General features: G+C 38.7%; 1 protein-coding gene across 2 annotated transcripts in view; it reads right to left on the bottom strand.

Annotated features, from left to right (window-relative positions):
* Positions 1–14467, bottom strand: part of PDSS2 (decaprenyl diphosphate synthase subunit 2) — a 286538-nt gene that overhangs the window by 210676 nt on the left and 61395 nt on the right. The gene's annotated exons all lie outside the window — the stretch shown is intronic.

Raw genomic sequence — 14467 nt, 5'->3', positions numbered from 1 at the left:
TATGATCGATACTATCTACAAACAGGATGCAAGGTGTAAAATTTACATTTTAGGGCTTGTTCTGAATCTGAAAGTTTATTCTTATTTTGCTCCCTTGTATTCTCATATGATCAATCAGGAATAGGTATCTGGGCCTAGCTATTTTTCCTTCAAAAGTGTCATCAATAACTTTTATATAAAGCTGAAAGGAGAAAGCAGCAACCATTTTTCTCCTCCCTTGAACCATCTACTAGCCTAGTGCCTCTCTATAAGGATGAGAAAGGAATTATCCACCACCTTCTTTCTGCTAGAGACCACAGTTCATTAAGCACAAAATCCGTGGTTCTGGGGATCAAACCTGTTTTTTGTCACTCTAGACGATGGCTAAAATAGAAGTTTTAGCATAGCCTTCTGCCCCATTTCCAGACCTGGGTTACTCCTTAAGACAGAAACTTCTTTTTCCTTAAACAAATGAGTAAGATTTTCTCTTCAAAAAGGAGATTCTGTGAACATCTAATAAATTATCACTAATTAAACAACTAAAGGCAGCTAATAAATACCCTTTAGTACTGTTGCCAGTGTCAATGCTGAATGTTAAGACAGAAAAACTTGATCTCTTCATCCAAACTGCTAACATAACTAGATACATTCTGATTTAATTCATTTTTATAATTTAACATGGACTTAGGCAGTCTTTAGTTTGACAATTGCTGAGAACCTACTAAGTACCAGAACCTACTAAATGCTAAACCTTGGACATAAAAATAACGAAGTTCAGTTGCTACCAAATCCATGTGCTCCAAGCTTAGATTGTTTGCAGGGTTGGGGATGGGGTGGAGGAAGCTGTTAACAAAGTGTGTTAAATGACACAACAGTGATTTGCACAGCTTACCCCAGAATACAGAAAATATTTCTGAGAGGAGATGAATGCTGGACGAACATTTTTATAGAAGAGTTCTCTTTACTTATTTTATCTTTATTCTTTTCCTTATTTTTTCTCTTTAATCTTTTTAATCACTTAGTTTATAGCCCATTTCATATTTTCCTATATCTTTGGTTCCGGAGATGTGAAGTCCCCTGTTTCCTTTTATTTCTGGTGGGTAATGTCCATGTTTTGTCATTTCTGTTCTAGTGTACACCACTAGGTATTATTTTCATCATGGCAGTCTTACATGTTCTGGATTCTGGCAATGTAACTCCAAACCAGTTTTGCATTTGTTAACACTGTAGTCTCAGAAGACCAAATTATGATGTGGTTACAAAGGAATCACTATTCCTTATTGTGGGCTTAAGGATCCCATACCACATAAGCAGGTTAAAATCAGACCTGAAATTCACAATAAGACACAGGTTTGGGGATGGTAGCAGACTGTGTTTCCAAATGTGGCTATAATAGCAGCTCCCATTTCAAATGTTCTTTGTTCTTTGAGACCCTGACATTTCTCCCAATGAAGCAGTAGAATCTATGTGCGATCTCTCTAAACTGGACAGGCCTTTGTGACTACCTTGACAGAATATGGTAGGAGTGACCCTGTGACTCCAAAGGGTAAGTCATTAAAATGCCACATACATCCTGCTAGTTCCTTCAGGATGCTTGTCCTTGAAACTGAGCCAAGTGCTGTGGGAAGTGTAATCAGCCCATGGAGAGGCTCATGGCTCATGTGGAAGGAAAATGAGGCCCTAGTCAAGCTCCCAGGTGATTGAGCGGCAACATATCAGCCATGTGACTGAACCACCTGAAAAGTGACTCCCCCTGCCTTAGTTTAGCCACTCCACCGCCATATGGGGCAGAGATGTACCTCTGTCCAGCCCCACCAAATGTGTAGTTCTGTGAGTAAAATAGATGATGACTTGTTTTAAATCACAAACTTTATTAGAGTGGTTTGTTTCTTATGCAACAATAGATAAAACAGAATCTCCTCTTTTCATTAGATTTTTTTTTTATATCCTGAGTCTCAAGTGGATACTGTTGAGGAAATATCCCTCTGTAATAAAACTGCACTGCATGCTAACATACAATAGAAAGGTTTTACTGGACAAACAATACAACCTCTTTTAAGTGTATGTGATCAGCACCCTTACTAATTACCCTTCTGAAAATTTTAACTTGGGACTACAAACTTCAGTTACCCCTTTCCTCATGTATTTTCTTCATGTGGCAGGGTCTTATATCTTCCACCTGAGTGTCATAGGTTCATTCCTCCCCAGCTGACCACAAGCCAATTCTTAGTGCATGGAGGCATGTCTTCAACTGTACTTATGTATAACATAACAGCCTATTATTTTGATGCACAAAGGAAGCAGAGTATGGTGGTCCCCAGCCTTTGGCTAGAAACCTGTTTTCTTTCCTTCCTGCAACACAGTCCTTATAATGGAAATATTCTCATTTCAAAGCTCTGAATCTGCGGCCTTATTTTTTTAAGACTACAACATTGCTTGCAGTCTTCCTAAGCCAGCATAAAATTTCTCTACATAGCCTTTCTGTGTAGTCCTTCAAAGATTTTGGTTTTATGCAAGGGTATGCAACTCTCTGTATCTTAAAAGCCCAAGGGTTCATTTTCTGTCCCTGAAGGGACATAAAGACTCAAGCCCCAACTCAGGAGAGTCTACTTCTGGGTCCAATAACTCTCTCTCCCCACTAAAGGCCAACACAACACTAGCTTGTAATATGCTTATGGTTGTGACTTTGGGGTACGTCTTACTTTCTGGCATTCTGAGGGTCTGCTATATTTCTTGTGAGCTAAGCTGTGTATTTAAACTACACCATTTGTTTTTTATATACTGTGGGATGCTTGCAACAAGAAGGGTTCCATATTATTACATTCTACCATGTTAGTCTTGAAAGATGATGCTGTGAAAGTGCTGCACTCAATATGCCAGCAGATTTGGAAAACTCAGCAGTGGCCACAGGACTGGAAGAGGTCAGTCTTCATTCCAATCCCAAAGAAAGGCAATGCCAAAGAATGCTCAAACTACCGCACAATTGCACTCATCTCACACGCTAGTAAAGTCATGCTCAAAATTCTCCAAGCCAGGCTTCAGCAGTATGTAAACCGTGAACTCCCAGATGTTCAAGCAGGTTTTAGAAAAGGCAGAGGCACCAGAGATCAAATTGCCAATATCCACTGGATCATGGAGAAAGCAAGAGAGTTTCAGAAAAACATCTATTTCTGCTTCATTGACTATGCCAAAGCCTTTGACTGTGTGGATCACAATAAACTGTGGAACATTCTGAAAGAGATGGGAATCCCAGACCACCTGACCTGCCTCTTGAGAAACCTGTATGCAGGTCAGGAAGCAACAGTCAGAACTGGACATGGAACAACAGACTGGTTCCAAATAGGAAAAGGAGTACGTCAAGGTTGTATATTGTCACCTTGCTTATTTAACTTATATGCAGAGTACATCATGAGGAACGCTGGGCTGGAAGAAGCACAAGCTGGAATCAAGATTGCTGGGAGAAATATCAATAACCTCAGATATGCAGATGACACTACCCTTATGGCAGAAAGTGAAGAGGAACTCAAAAGCCTCTTGATGAAAGTGAAAGAGGAGAGTGAAAAGGTTGGCTTGAAGCTCAGCATTCAGAAAACAAAGATCATGGCATCTGGTCCCATCACTTCATGGGAAATAGATGGAAAAACAGTGGAAACAGTGTCAGACTTTGTTTTTTTGGGCTCCAAAATCACTGCAGATGCTGACTGCAGCCATGAAATTAAAAGACGCTTGCTCCTTGGAAGGAAAGTTATGACCAACCTTGATAGTATATTAAAAAGCAGAGACATTACTTTGCCAACCAAGGTCCGTCTAGTCAAGGCTATGGTTTTTCCCGTGGTCATGTATGGATGTGAGAGTTGGACTGTGAAGAAAGCTGATCGCCGAAGAATCGATGCTTTTGAACTGTGGTGTTGGAGAAGACTCTTGAGAGTCCCTTATACTGCAAGGAGATCCAACCAGTCCATTCTAAAGGAGATCAATCCTGGATGTTCATTGGAGGGACTGATGCTAAAGCTGAAACTCCAATACTTTGGCCACCTCATGCGACGAGTTGACTCACTGGAAAAGACTCTGATGCTGGGAAAGGTTGGGGGCGGGAGGAGAAGGGGACGATGGAGAATGAGATGGCTGGATGGCATCACCGACTCTGTGGACATGAGTTTGAGTGTACTCCGGGAGTTGGTGATGGACAGGGAGGCCTGGCATGCTGTGATTCATGGGGTCGCGGAGAGTCGGACACGACTGAGCGACTGAACTGACTGACTGACTGACTGACCATGTTTAGAAAAGTAAGCTCTTTAGCCAAGTAGAGAGAGAAGGAAAAACATTTTACATAGAGAAAACAGCATCTGCAAAAACTCAGTTGAGTAACAACTTGGTTACATCCTGGAACTCTAAGACATTTACTACTGTTGCAGTACAGAGGCAATATAAGGTAATAAGTGGCAAGAAATGAGATGGAGAGGTAGGTAGTTGCTAGATAATAAGCACTTTGTAATACAAGCTGCTGCTGCTGCTGCTGTTGCTAAGTCGCTTCAGTCCTGTCTGACCCTGTGCTACCCCATAGACAGCAGCCCACCAGGCTCCTCTGTCCCTGGGATTCTCCAGGCAAGAACACTGGAGTGGGTTGCCATTTCCTTCTCTGATGCATAAGGTGAAAAGGGAAAGTGAAATCGTGTTCAACTCTTCGGGACCTCATGGACTGTAGCCTACCAGGTTCCTCCGTCCATGGGATTTTCCAGGCAAGAGTACTGGAGTGGGGTGCCATACAAGCTAAGGAGCTTGAAGTTTTCCTGTAGGAAATGGGAACCACCAAAGACTGTAAAGACATATTTCAGTAGATCACTTCAACAGATTATACAGCATATAGATTTGGGTTGGGGGTGGGCGACCTGACAATAGAAAGATCAGATATCTTTGGTGGGAGGAAGAGGGGGAGTGGAGAACAAACAAGAGGCCAAAGATGAAGCTCCGAACTATGGCAGTAATAGTAGTGACTGGGAGAAAGGTAGAGGTCAGGAATTTAAGGAGTTACAATGAATATGGATTAGAGAATCGGGGAGAAGAAAGAATTTATTTAGTCTATGTTCCAGATCTGTAGTTTGAGCAACCAAGTGGATATTGGGTTGTAGGAGAAAAGGGTTTGAGATGAGGACTTCAATTTTAAATGTATAGTCAATATCCTGATAGAGATGATCAAAGAGCAGTTATATATCGTTACCAAAGGGGAACTGTGGGAAATGGAGGGACCCTAATTCCACTGTGGATTCCATTTTTATCTTAGGAATCTGCATGTCCAACACTACGCAGCTGACATTAATAGTGTCAAATATGGTAGCTAGCATAAGCTCGTCCTAGCAACCCAGGAGATTGAAGGCAAGTCTCTGATTTCAGGTATCCAAGCTACAGTTATGGTGACCATGTCTTAGGTCTTCTGAAATATTCAATTTTTGGTGAGTAAAACATCTTTACTGAAGCTGTATCATTCCAACACATACACTGAGAAAGGCAATTAAGCCACATTTTTCCTAAGCACCAAGTGCCTAAGAAGAAAAAAAGTGGTTCAGGTCAGAAACAAAACAGATCATCTGAACAGCCCTATGTACATGGCTACAGTCCATGGGGTTGCAAAGAGTCCTACACGACTGAGCAACTTCTTTTTTTCTATGTACTTATCAGGTGATCACCAAGGGTGTCACTTTTTACTCTAGAGTCTCTCCTTTTCTTCCCCAACAAGACTAAGACGGGAAAGGGAAATGTTTAAAGTCCCTAGGGAGGACAAATATAAATTAACAATTTCCCAAGTACCTTAGAGCAAAACCCCTTTTGTTGAGTAATTTCTTCCTTTTAACTTTTAATTTTGCCATAATTTGAGGCTCATAGAAAGTTGTAAGACTAGCAGAAAGACTCTCGACATACATTTCACCCAGATTCTCCAAATTTTAACAATTTACTAATTTGCTCTATTATTTTCTCTATATAAAACACTCATTTTTTCCTGAACTGTTTGAAAGCTAGTTGCTAGCCTGATGAGCTTTTACCCCAAATACTTCATTGTGTATTTCTTAAAAACAAGGTCATTCTCTTATATAATTCAGTACAAATATCAGGAAATTAACAGTGATACGATATGATTATCTAATCAACGGACTCCATTTGGCTTTGCCAATCATCCCAAAAATGCCTCTCACAGCAAAAGAAAATCCCAGATCACACTGCATTCAGTTGTCAGTCTCCTTAACATGGAACAGATTTTTAGTCTTTGTTTTTTCTTTTGAAAGCAAAATTTTATGTTATTTTGTAGAAAGCCCCCCATATTGAGCCTTTCTTAATTTCTCTCATGATTAGATTTCAGGTTATGCATTTTTGGCAGGAACACCATGGAAGTAATGTTGAGGTCAGTTTGTCACAATATTGGCGAGGCTAGGTTTACAACTTAGTTAAGGCAGTATCTGCTGGTTTTCTCCAGTTACTATTTCTCCCCAGGTGGAGCATGCCCGACACGTGGCACGGAGCCTACAGGATAGAGGTCGTCCAGCCACCACCAGGTGCCCGCGGTGGGGAGCACACAGGATAGAAGACCCACGTTGCCTCACCCTGCCGCCCTCGGGTTGGCCAGAGACCAGAGGTAGCACCACGAGTTGGCTCAGTCATACGTGCACACAGGAGCCCACACACAGGCCCAGGCAGTGGCTCCAGCGGCAAGGGCCGAATCGGGCACCAGGTGACGGTCCAAAGGCCCAGAGCCCTGTGCATATCCAGAGACCCAAAGTCCTTGGCAGTAGACACCAAAGGAGACTGTGTCAGCAGTTACTATTTCTCCCTTAGTAATTAATAAGAATATTATGGGTAGATACTTTGAAACTATCAAAATATTCCATTACTGATAAACCACCTACCAATTTTAATGTCTATTGATGATTCTTGCCTAAAACAATTATTATTTTGATGGATACCAACTGCTGATTTTCTAATTCGATTATTCTTTCTACTTTCATGTTGGCATTTTATTGATACTTTAACAAAGAAATTTCTTTTTTCTTTTACCTACCTATCACCTACCTATTTTCATCAGTATGAACTCACGTGTTCTTATTTGGTTCAATGAATTATAATTCATCATTTTCACTCCTTCGATGCTCAGTTTGGGGTATTTTTTCTTGTTTGCTTTTTTAGTGGGTCTGAGTCCCTCTAAAGAAGAAATTCTTAGTGTTTTTCCATCCCCTTATATGAGAAAGAAAGCATACAGGGTGCTGAGCTGCCTAATTGCCCTTTCCTAGGTGAGATAAAGCTCTAGAAGTTTCCTTGGAGGGCTGGCCCTCCTTACTGAGAATAGAACTGGGAGCACTTCAAAATGCTTACTTTCCCTTTCCACCTGTCAGAAGCATAAGGGGATTTTTCTCAGATCTTCAACATGAAAAAGTGGTGAGACACCTGGAGATAAAAGTCATAAAAGTGTAGGGATCTCCTTAGACTGGATTCCCAGGCGTTCTTAACTCTCAAGCTAGTCCACACACAGTCTTCAAGCAACTAGTAAGTTATCGTTTAACTGATCCTACAAACTGCAGCAGCTCGTGCTCTGTATTCACCAGTCTCTCTAGTTTTCAGAGTGGTGATTGTCCTATGACCTCAACTCTGAGAAATATATTAACAGTTACTGATTTTCAGTTTCAGAGTTTTTTTTCCTTGTTGTAAGAAGAAGAGCAACAACTTCTAAGCTCTTTACATGTTAGAGCAGAAACTGGAAGTCTCAAGAGCTAAAGATTTATTTTTCTACTATTTCTTTCCCCAAAAGTTATTAATAATCTAAATTAAGGCACAGAATATGCTAAAAGAGGTAAAAGAAAAAATTTCAGATGTTAAGTAAAACAATACCCACTAGATTATATTATACACCATCCCCTCATTTCTCTTTGTCTACCTATAGTGGCAGGAGCCTTGTTTGCCATGGGCATATTGCATGCCTGGTGCATAAAACAGTATGTAGCACACAGTAAGCATTCAATAAATATTTGTTAGACTACTGAGCTAGGAGATAAAGTACTTTTCCTGACTCTGATCTCCATTATCATAAGGCTAGAAAGGGGCCAAATCCAGCCCTTGTTGTCTTCTGGGTTTTGTGTTTCATCACCAATTGAAATAGAAAACAATTTTAAATCAAAGAGCTTTAAAGTATATTTTAAATACCATTAAATACTCAGTAACAACAGAATTTCTTTATGGCAACAGAAAACTGACTCATCCTCTTGGTCATCTTGGACACGAGATTTTTTTTTAACTTCATTTATGGATATGTTCCATTTTTTCTTATGATATTGCTTCTTTACTTACCATATCCAAGAAACTGAAGTAATAAACTCATTAGATATTTTTTTAAACAAGCTAGGCAGTATGGTCATAGGCAGAATTTAATATTTAGAACATTTGGCACATTCAAAGACCACAATTAGACAGATCTGCTATGACTGAGTTTCATGCAGTACCAACTAGAATGCTTTCATTACACGATAACTTTTCAGCTGTACTTTTTGACTTCCATTTTAGAATGTCAATATATTTTAAAATACTTCATCTTACTTATACATATTTCATTAAAATTACAGTATTTAATTAAAGTATGCTACGATATACAAGCCAATATTGGCAATATAGAAGCCAATATGTTAAGATAAAAAGAGCCTGTTGCAAATTTTTTACAGCTACAGATAAAATTTTAAGAGGTTTAATACTGGATAAACAGTTTATAAGAAAAAACAAATATTCACAAAGGAAGATAGCAGGGAACTTACTAGAAAGATGTTAATGTTGGAAAAAGTTCTTATAATGTAATAAGATAATATTAAAATTAAATGAGAAATATGAACTCCATCCTGAAAGTAATGGGAAGTCACTTAAGAATTTTAATCAGGAAAGTAATTAGATTAACTTTTATAAAGATTATTTTGTTTAATTCCCTTTTTCACACTATCTAATTGTTTTAAACTTATTTATTGTGCTTCCCCAACTAGAATGTAAAGTCTATGAGAATATAGATTATATTTGACATATTCAAGGTTATACCCCCCAATACCTATATGTCATGTGCAGCAGGTAAAAAACAAAAATGGCTAAATGAATTAACATAAACAACCAGTTAAGAAGCTAATGCTTTCGGGTGGGGCTGGGCAACAAAACAACAACAAATAATTAAGATCCTAAACCAATGAATTGTTAGTAGGGGCCCAGTCTCAAACCAGCCTGAGAAATATTAAAAAGTGAGATTTGAAAACTGGTAACCAAAAGATGTGGGCATTGAGGAAAAGTAAAAAGTAAAAGATCACGTGTGGAGTTTCAAAACTTACTACAAAGTAAAAATAATAAAGACAGTATATCAATGGCATAAAGATAAACAAACAGATAAATGGAATAGACTGGAAAATCCAAAAACAAACCCTTACCTTTAAAATCAGTTAGTTTTTGATAAGGGTGCCAAGTCCATTCAATGTGGAAAGAACAGTATAAATGGTATGGGACAACTGGGTAACTACATACTAAAGAATGAAGCTAGACTCTTACCTCACACTATATACAAAATTAATTCAACATGGATCATAGAAATAAACTATAAACTCTTAGAAGAAATTACCAGGAGTATATCTTCATAACCTTGAATTATGAAGGTTATGAATTCATAACCTTGAATTATGAAGGAGTATATCTCCATAACCTTGAAGGCAATAGCTTCTTAGATATAACATGAGCAACAAAAGAAAAAAAGAGTAAATAAATTGGATATCATAAAAATTAAAAACTTTTGTGCTACAGAGGATACTATCAAGAAAGTGAAAAAACAACCCACATAATGGAAGAGAATATTTGTAAATTATATAGCTGATAAGAGTAGTACCAAGATTATATAAAGAACTCTTACAATTCAACAACAAAAAGGCAAATAACACAATTTTTAGATGTGGAAAGGACTCAAATAGATGTTTCTCCGAAGAAAATACTCAAGTAGCCAAAAAGCACATGAAAAGAAGCTCAATGTTATTAGCTGTTCAGTGATCAGTGAAAGTCGCTCAGTCGTGTCCAACTCTTTGCGACCCCACAGACCATACAGTCCGTAGGATTCTCCAGGCCAGAATACTGCAGTGGGTAGCCTTTCCCTTCTCCAGGGGATATTCCCAGCCCAGGGACTGAACCAGGGTCTCCTGCATTGCAGGCGGATTCTTTACCAACTGAGCTATGAGGGAAGCCTATTAGCCGTTAAGAAAATGCAAATTAAAGCCACAGTGATATACCACATCACGTCCGTTAGGATGGCTAAAATTATAAAAGAGAGAACAAGTGTTGATGATGGTATGGAGAAACTAGAACCCTCACTCACTGAGGATAGAATTGAAAAGTTATATAGTAACTTTGGAAAACAGTTTTAAAAGGATAAACAAAGTCAGCATATGACCCAATAAATTTACTCATAGGTATATCCAAGAGAAATTAGAGCATACAGCTTATATAAAAACATACAAATGTACACAGCAGTATTATTTGTAATAGCAAAAAAGTAGTTAACAACTCAAATATCTAGCAATTGACTGATGGATAAATAAAATGTGGCAAATCCATATAACAGAATATTATTCAGTCATAAAAAGAAATGAAGTATTAATATATGCTACAAAATAGATGTACCTTGAATATATTATGCAAAGTGAAAGAAGCCAGACACAAAAACACAAATATACTATAATTCCATTTACATGAAATATCTAGAATAGGCAAATCCATAAACAAACAAGCCAGATTAATGGTTACCTCAGGTTGATGGTAGAGGATTAGCAAAAGTCACCACTAATGAGTTCAGTTCTCTTGGGAACTACGAAAATGTTATAAAATTATTAGAAAGTGGTGATGGCTGTACAATTCTGTGAGTATATCAAAACTCAAATTTAGTCTCTTTAAAAGATGAATTTTATCATATGTAAATTATATCTCAATAAAGCTATATTAAGATAGCACACACATGCCTTTCTGGACTTTTGAACAGATCATTCACCTCCCTAGTGCCTTCCAGCTGACTGCAGCAAAATGCTCCAACAAATTTCAAAAATAAAACATACCAAAACTCTTCCAGATTTATAACTATAGGCCCGAAAGTTAATTTAAGGAACCGTTAGAGTGTGAAGTCCTTGACAGCCATAAAACTATCAATAGCATAGTTTTATTTCCCTTCATCCTGACCCTGTTGTTTATTTCCTATCACATTATCTTATATATAGTGAGCGCTCAATGAAAGTTTGCTCAAATGAATCTTCAAAAAAAAGTCTTGGAATGTGAATGGTTAGAAGGAAGTATTGCTATAGTGAGGCTTTCCAGAGGAGTACTGATTTCTGAATTCCATTTCTTTCTATTTTTAGCCTTCAACCATTTTGAGGGGAGGAAAGAGTTGAGATGTGAGAGTTGAACCATAAAGAAAGCTGAGAGCCAAAGAATTGATGCTTTTGAACTGAGGTGTTGGAGAAGACCCTTGAAAGTCCCTTGGACTACAAGGAGATCAAACCAGTCAATCCTAAAGGAAATCAATCCTGAATATTCATTGGAAGGACTGATGCTGAAAATGAAGTTCCAATACTTTGGCCACCTGATGCAAAGAACTGACTCCTTAGAAAAGACCCTGATGCTGGGAAAGATTGAAGGTGGGAAGAGAAGGGGATGACAGAGGATGAAATGGTTGGATGGCATCATCGACTCAATGGACATGAGTTTTAGCAAGCTCCAGGAGTTGGAAATGGACAGGGAAGATGGGCATGCTGCAGTCCATGGGGCCACAAAGAGTTGGAAACAAATGAGCGACTGAACTAACTGAAGATTTGAGAAATCTTCAGAACATGATCCTAATATAAGGGGTTCCAGTATTACCTTCTTGAATTTTTAATTAAAAACATCTTTCATGCAGAACATCTCTACAGCAGAGTTGACATAAAACAGAACAAATACCCTTGTACCCTCTTAGACTAGGGAATGGGGTGGTCTGGTTAATATCCACTCTCTAAACATAGATTTGAACTGTGGTGCTGGAGAAGACTCTTGAGAGTCCCTTGGACTGCAAGGAGATCCAACCAGTCCATTCTAAAGGAGATCAATCCTGGGTGTTCATTGGAAGGACTGATGCTAAAGCTGAAACTGCAATACTTTGGCCACCTCATGCGACGAGTTGACTCACTGGAAAAGAGTCTGATGCTAGGAGGGATTGGGGGTAGGAGGAGACGGGGATGACAGAGAATGAGATGGCTGGATGGCATCACCGACTCAATGGACATGAGTTTGAGTGAACTCCGGGAGTTGGTGATGGACAGGGAGGCCTGGTGTGCTGTGGTTCATGGGGTCGCAAAGAGTCAGACACGACTGAGCGACTGAACTGAACTGAAACATAGATTGTGTGTGTGTAGTTGCTTAGTCATATCCAACTCTTTGCAACCCCATGGACTGTAGCCCACCAGGCCCCTCTGTCCATGGAATTCTCCGGGCAAGAACCCTGGAGTGGGTTGCCATTTTCTTCTCCAAAAGCAACTATAGAAAGAAAGAAAGTGAAGTCGCTCAGTTGTGTCCGACTCTTTGCAATCCCATGGACTGTAGCATACCAGGCTCCCCCATCCATGGAATTCTCCAGGCAAGAGTACTGGAGTGGGTTGCCATTTCCTTCTCCAGAAACATAGATTCAGTTCAGTTCAGTTCAGTCGCATCCGACTCTTTGCGACCCCATGAATCACAGCACGCCAGGCCTCCCTGTCCATCACCAACTCCCAGAGTTCACTCAAACTCACGTCCATCGAGTCGGTGATGCCATCTAGCCATCTCATTCTCTGTCGTACCCTTCTCCTTCTGCCCCCAATCCCTCCCAGCATCAGAGTCTTTTCCAGTAAGTCAACTCTTCGCATGAGGTGGCCAAACTACTGGAGTTTCAGCTTTAGCATCAGTCCTTCCAATGAACACTCAGGACTGATCTCCTTTAGAATGGACTGGTTGGATCTCCTTGCAGTCCAAGGGACTCTCAAGAGTCTTCTCCAACATCACAGTTCAAAAGCATCAATTCTTCGGTGATCAGCTTTCTTCACAGTCCAACTCTCACATCCATACATGACCATTGGAAAAACCACAGCCTTGACTAGACGGACCTTTTTAGTACTTGTCAAATGAATTGGAACAAAATGTACAACAAATTGAGTTGATGTGATCTTATCTTTCCTGAATAAATCAGACAATATTTAGGTATCGTGCACTGCCTTAGGGTCATGGCTGTAACCAACTATCATTATTCTTTATGTTAGATTGTTGTTGCATTGTACTCAGTAAGGAAGTTTCAGTTAATGCCAGATAGACTAATTTTTACTATAGGACAGTGAAACCAAGAAAATTAAAAGCTCAAGTCTGCAAGCTGAAACATCTTTTAAAAAATAAATAAATAATCTATAATTTACCACTAAATTATGAAGCGAAACAAAAGAAAAGCTGAATGAAAACTTAACTAGGAGGAATGCTGGCATTTGGGAATCCTTTCAAAGAGGAGGGATCAAAGGAGTAAGCTTCATACAGTCTTTCAAATATGAAATGTTTGGTGGACTATAAAGAGAGGAGGAACAGAAGGATCTCTGCAAATACTGGTTTGATGAAGACATAAAAAGAGAAAAGCTAATTTATTTGTGCCTTTTAATTTCTTTCTCTGTGTCCATTCCAGAAACAGACAACCACACCAAGCCAAGCAAACACAGATACAGAGTTATAATGCTCTTTTACATGTTAAGTTCACAGCAGCAATTTTATATGGCCTGGAAATTTCATCAAATCTGTAAGTTTCCAGGTGTTGCCAATTCCACCTTTAAAAATCACTACTGTACACATCAGCAAAAATACACTGCTTAAAATATCTAACAGGGTGGCTTACTGGAACAAGAGATATCCCATGAAAGGCATAGTAAAAAGTCTACAGAAAACCATATGTAATATTTAAATATCTTATTGTTAAGTAAACAGAACATCTACCTTGGAACTTCACGTTAAATGAAGGTAAAGTTAATCTCCCTTTCCCCACTCTCTTCATTCTCTAGCCTATCCTCTAAAATAGCATCTTTGAAAAGGCAGCTGCAAATTTTTCTCTTCGAAAATCAACTCTAACACATTTTAAAAACTAAGAAATAGTTATATGCATTCACAGGGGGTAAAATCTGGCACTGAACTTTTCTTCTGAATTCCCATATACAGGAATCAAAACAATTTACAAAAGATACCTGTAAATTAGACAAGTAACCTCATGCATATTAGATACATGCAGAAAGATTATAATTGTAAACAACTATAATTGGGGATATAAATTTTAAAAAAACAAAAACTAAAAAGTTGATCCTATATTAAAATGTAATTTAAACATAGTAAACATTGTTCGTGTTTTATGAAGGCTCATGGCAGGGCTAGGTTTACATTTAAATCGTTGACATTATTTGGTAATTATTCATTT

The sequence above is a fragment of the Moschus berezovskii genome, chromosome 10 (genome assembly GCF_049115385.1).
Source record: "Moschus berezovskii isolate FMDL1 chromosome 10, NW_MosBer_1.0, whole genome shotgun sequence".
In the NCBI taxonomy this organism is placed as follows: domain Eukaryota; kingdom Metazoa; phylum Chordata; class Mammalia; order Artiodactyla; family Moschidae; genus Moschus; species Moschus berezovskii.
The sequence above is the reverse complement of the archived record's forward strand: the minus strand, read 5'-3'. Positions and strand labels throughout refer to the sequence as shown.